Source organism: Cucumis sativus, chromosome 6 (genome assembly GCF_000004075.3).
Source record: "Cucumis sativus cultivar 9930 chromosome 6, Cucumber_9930_V3, whole genome shotgun sequence".
NCBI classification, from domain to species: domain Eukaryota; kingdom Viridiplantae; phylum Streptophyta; class Magnoliopsida; order Cucurbitales; family Cucurbitaceae; genus Cucumis; species Cucumis sativus.
The window spans coordinates 21,088,198-21,093,949 of record NC_026660.2 but is presented as its reverse complement, the minus strand read 5'-3'; the positions used below and the strand labels follow the sequence as shown (position 1 = coordinate 21,093,949).

The window sequence follows — 5,752 nt, the reverse complement described above, 5'->3', positions numbered from 1 at the left end:
ACGAAAATTGACATTGAAACCTTTAATAACACGTTATCTTATTGTGATCGTTCGACTGAAATGCACCCCTTTAAACGTCAACTTTTTTTAGTGTTTTGTTGTAGTAAACTAATACACTAAAATATATGATCACTACACCATTAAATCTACTTCATCCCTTTCCAACTTGATCGTAAAAAAATGTAAAAGTGCTTATTTGAATCGATAAAGGATATATTATCCTTCATTCGACACATATTTCTATCTCACCTATACAAAAATCAAGATGACCTAAAGAAACAATAACATAAATGGTCGTACACTCTTTTGATTATATTCAATATTTTCATCTTCCACATAGCCTCATACAAAATTCAAAATTAATGCATTGGATGACAGATATGAAAGTTTGGTACAAAAAGTTGGTGCTTTTTTTTATGAGAGTTTATTGGGGTTGGTGAACTTTCACACCTAGGCTACACTCATCCAACTCTTACTTCTCTCTTCTAAATTTCTCCTGCAGACATGGACTACACTGCACCATCTTCTCTGAACTCACCCAAGAGTGAATTAATGAACCTTTTAAAAATGTAAAAGAAATATTATTTGTTTTTTTCAAGGAAATATTGAATAGTAATTTGAATATTTCTCCAACTCTCTCTCTCTCTATCTCTGTCAAACATATTTCTCCTAATCTGAACTTTTTATCTGTTAGTGTTATGAACAAATTAAGAGTTTCTTTTAAAAATAATCATTCTAGCTATCTCAAGAAAGCATTCCAGCTTGAAAGGCAAAGTGAGTCGAGTTAGGAAGAAGTTTGACTGATGGGATGGGATGGAATCCAGCCTACCCGAAGAATTTATGATCAGATTAAATGCATCGTACTCGAAGAATTTCATAAATTTAAACTTTAAAATTGGCTAATTTTATTAAAATTTTAAACCTTCAGTTAAGTTTTTGTTTTTACCCTCATAAGAAAGGTTTGTAACAGGCCGGAAGTATTGCTCTATATGAAACGTACAATTTGCTGAAGAAAAGTATAGGGAGACTCAACAAAGGAGTACTCGATCCATATCATTTTGCTCATGAGGAGGCTTTCAATTTCAGTGCTAAATTGTCTACTATCGATCCATCAGCTTTTGGTACAAATAAAGCTTTTTGAAAGCAGTACTCGCATTCTAAATTTGGTGGCCTAATAATAGTTTTTTGTTAATTTTATTTATTGTTAGTATCAAGCTTGTTTTTTGCTCCATCCAACGTAACGAGCGCAAGAGTTTCGACATTCCTCCTCGTTGGAATCTCTGGCCCTTTCCTCTCCAACATCAGTCGTTGTTGCCTACTTCCTTCGCAACACCATTTACAAGGTTGACAAAGACGATCACTACAATTATTTTCGAAATGTTATGGTTAATCCATATCTTTCGTTATTTGAAAAGTTGTCCTAGTCGATGAATTCTTCTTCATTTCCATTATGATCTCTCAATATCAAGCTAATGTAATTCAGATTACATTGAGTGAGTTGTTATTTGGCTCCCCAACTCTTCTCTTTCCACTTGGACTACTACTTTTCTAGGTAGTTCCTCTCTCTTAAAAAGACCAATAAATAGTCTGTGGTATCATATTCCCAATCAACAGAGGTCGCTTGGTGGCTTTTACTAAATGTAGACTCAGGTGGGCAAACCTTTACTTGGTAGTTTTGGGACAAATCATCCTCATGCCATAAAATTATTTGTGATCAGAAGAAACCAGCAACAAATTGCATATTGCTCAAGTTCCAGTTTTGATCAAGAACGTATAAAAGATATTGATGTAGATTGTCAATTGCTCAAGATGACACCATTGATTCATTATCATGTTTCTACTTCAAAGAAGGCTTTGAGCAAACAACAATTTCCTTATCTTCTCCCTCCACTAAGTCAGGGATTCACGATCCTCATATTAGAATTAGGAAAATATATATCATCATTGATTTTGATATATATATTCTATACAAAATGTATTGAGTTTGAAGGGAAGTTAGTTTTTTATTTCAACTAGGTTAACACTTTTTTTTTTTTGTAAGAGATACAATTGAGTCCTTAAGTACACCTGGATATCTTCACTAGGTAGACATTCACTCACTACAAGAATTTTCATCTTTGCCGACGTAGAAAAGCGTTGGCAGGGCTTCTGCCCAAGTTTTATTTTAGTGGATACGTTACGTGGCCGAAACACCGTCGTCTTTTCCTTTGTCTACGTTTTTCATGTTGTATGGACAGAAATGCCGACGCAAAATAAAACTGTAGCCAAAAAAGATATTTCTGGCCACGAAAAATATGTCAGCATAAAGATATTTTTGTCCACGTTTATCTTCAAGTTGACAAAATTACATTTTCTGGCCACAAAAAAAAACGTCGACAAAAAGGTATTTTTACCCACGATCATCATCACGTCGGCAATAATACATTTTCTGGTCACGAAAAAAACATCCGCAGAAAGATATTTTTTCCTACGATCATAATCACGTTGGTAAAATAAACTTTCTTGCTACATTTGTTTCGTAGACAGAAACTGTTTCTGTCAATGAAAAGATTTTTGTCGGCAAAAACAATTTTTTTTCAAGCTAAATTTGTCGGTAATTAATATTTGTTTCTTTTTTGCCCACACACCTACCGTTGCCAAAGCTTTCTAATTGCCAACATAATTTCAGTCACACAAAGAATGTAACAAAAACGATTTAAGTTTTTTCACATTTATTATTAATATTGAATACTTATAAATTAAATTTCAAATATAGAATGAATTTCCTATCTATAACAAAATATATTGAACACTTCAACCAATAATTTAAAAATAAAAATATTTCTAACCAATAATATTTTGTCAAAATATGATAATCCTTAATTCAATAATTTGTCAAAAATATCATAAACAATAGTTCTCTAGTGTGCTAAATTTCTTGAGTTATATTAAATTTCATTTTCGTATACTAAAATGAACCAAAAAAATATTAAATACACTAAAAATGGTTAAGACATCTCCAAAAAAGTAGTCATTCTCGGCTTATTCAAACTACATAAACCTGAAGAAAAAAAAAATTACATTACAATGAATAAGTCCTAAGTGTGACTTTGAAATTAAAGTATAACTAAAAATGTGCAAAGTGTTTTAACTCTCAAAGCCGACCTACAAAACAATTTTCATATACGTTTAAAATGTCATGTATGTTTCAACGCATCCAAAGACCTAAAGATGTCATAGTTTTCAATCAAAACGACAAACTTAAGTCCTAAAAAAAGTGAAGGTTCAAACAAGATACAATTGATCTAAGTGTCTAAGTGTCCAAGTGATACTTTTACAAACCATCCAAAAACATGCATGATTGGCTACCGTAACTGTAGGATAGCCACACATAATATTAAAACATGTTTAAACAATATAATTTTTTAAAATTTTAATTTAGAAAAGTACCCAAGTGTTTGAAGGTGCATCATCTTCCTCTTCCTCTTCCTCTTCCTCTTCCTCATCTAGATCCAACTCTTTTTTATGTCTGCCCACCTATGTTTCCATTTTGCAAGTTAACTTTTCATTTGCTTTTTAAAGATATATTATCTCTTTTTTCTCTTTTTAACGTGTAGATGACACATTACTACCAATTCACCATTTTTTAGGTTAACAGTTTGCATTGAGTGACTCCCCAATACAATTTCACATGCATTCGCACTAGAGATAGTTTGAACACCAGCTTCAGTTGACTCTGCAATAATTCATTGCATTTCCAACTATATGAAAGATCTAGTTAGATTAAATATATTGAATAATAAATGAATTTACTTAGTCATGACAAAACAAACTTACATATGCATCTTTCGCTTTATCATTTATCCATCATTCTTTTTCACGAAAATATGTTTCAAGGAATACCTCCTACCTCATCAACATCACAACTTTTTTTCTTTTTCTATAAAAGGAATGCAATTAAGATTAAAAAAAGTCATAGAATAGTGCAAAAGATAATTACAATGAATTGTTATACCAAAGATAATTATCCTCGCTTTATTAATAATAAGAGTTCAATATAGAGGGGAAAAATACAAAAAATGTCTAGAGATAAGCCTCAATACAAGCAACGCCCACACAGCCAGAAATTAAACAAAGCCAGGAAGATTTAAAGCTATAGTGCACAGGCTATAGATGACAAAAAAAGGGAGATTTATCGGTTCCATATCCGATAAGAGCTCGAATGTCTTCTCGAAGCTCGAAAATCAATTTTTCATAGTCTTTGAAAATTCTATTGTTTATTTGGAGCAAGTAGACCAAACAATTGATAATATATTGTATTAAAAATGATGGTGCCTTTTCTATTCTTTTGTTTGATGGAGCACCTCTCTTTAATTAACTCCCTCACATCACACCTCAACAAGAGAATAAGAGAATTATTGTATTGTTTTTAGATAGACTTACTCTACATGAAAACCTAAGAAAACCATTTTTTGGCAATTATATTTATTCTGTGTTCTTAAAAATTAATGCAACTTTTTTCTGTTGGGAATATATATTTAAGATTGAGTTTCATTCTTTTAGAAATTTCATTTTTATTTAGTGTGGGGGGTACCTACTTGTTATGGTACCAATACCAACTGTCCCTCCATTTGGTGAGACTTCAATTAAATTAGAAGGTATAAAAATTATTATGGAAAATTTAAATAATAGCAACCTTTAAATAAAAATATTCTTCTATTTCCAAATGAATAATAATAATAATAAAACATTCTTGTGGATGTAATAACATTTTATAAATATTCAACAAAAATTAAAACATTAAAAACCAATATCAAATACCAATGAATACCTTTTCTTTTATAGAAAATGAGTATGTATATTTCTGAAATATTTATAAGATCTTCAATCTAATAATCACTCCATCTTATTCCCTTTCTCTTCTACAATGCTTAAATAGTTTCTTTAAAGAAAACTAATTTTACGTAAATAAAATCATATAAAATTAAAGTTTGTGTGCTTTTCTAAAAAAAAGATGTTTATTTTGTAAGAATTTGATAAAAAAAAATAACAATGAAATATGTACCTTTTACATTATCAGCTTAATAAAAACTTGACTCATAACTCAAAAGCATAAATTAAAATCAAACTAAAACAAGATTAGAAAGAATTAGAATGTTCATAGATCGTTAGTATCAACGACAAGCATTTAAAATAAATATTTATTACATTAAAAAATATCAAAACTAGAGATTTAGATTCCTTCACCTTAGATATTGTAATAAAAACAAAAAAAAGATAAACATTCACTCGTTTGGATTACTCATTTGGGTTCCTAATTGGCTAGAGTGTACTGGATGATCATCACAATAGGATAGTGTAGAGTAACAAACTCTAAACTCTAGTAAAAGAATCGAACCTCAAGTAATCATGCCAATGCACGTTGGTCGGATTCTCGAGACCTTGGAGGAAAAGAATCAAACTTGAGAGGGAAAATAAAAATAAGAAATAGAGAGAATTGTTTTAGAGATGAATAGAGAGCTAAAATTTGAGATGTCTCAAATATAGAAAATATAGCAACTATATATAGTGTAGTACGTACCATTAGGAAAAAAAATAGTCTTCCAAGAATAATAAGTACTCCATATTTTAAATGTTGTTATCGTTATTATTAAAAACTCATGTTAGAATCATAGGGTAATATTTCATGTTTCTTTATTTCTAAAAATTGAAAATAAAATATTCAAAACCATAACATTCTATGTAAAGAAAAATGATCACTACACAGTTCCAA

At 30.3% G+C, this 5,752-nt stretch overlaps 1 long non-coding RNA gene across 3 annotated transcripts; it reads right to left on the bottom strand.

Annotated features, from left to right (window-relative positions):
• Positions 1-281: 281 nt before the first annotated feature.
• LOC116404361 lies at positions 282-5,500 on the bottom strand. 3 transcript variants are annotated; one of them, XR_004217201.1, is made up of 3 exons: positions 5,378-5,500; positions 3,430-3,919; positions 282-2,279 (listed from the first exon to the last, which is right to left on the bottom strand). It is a non-coding gene; the product is annotated as an uncharacterized LOC116404361 (long non-coding RNA). The 3 variants fall into 3 exon arrangements; XR_004217202.1 differs by lacking the exon at positions 282-2,279 and adding an exon at positions 2,837-3,040; XR_004217200.1 differs by lacking the exon at positions 282-2,279 and having other exon boundaries at positions 2,902-3,919.
• Positions 5,501-5,752: the final 252 nt, after the last annotated feature.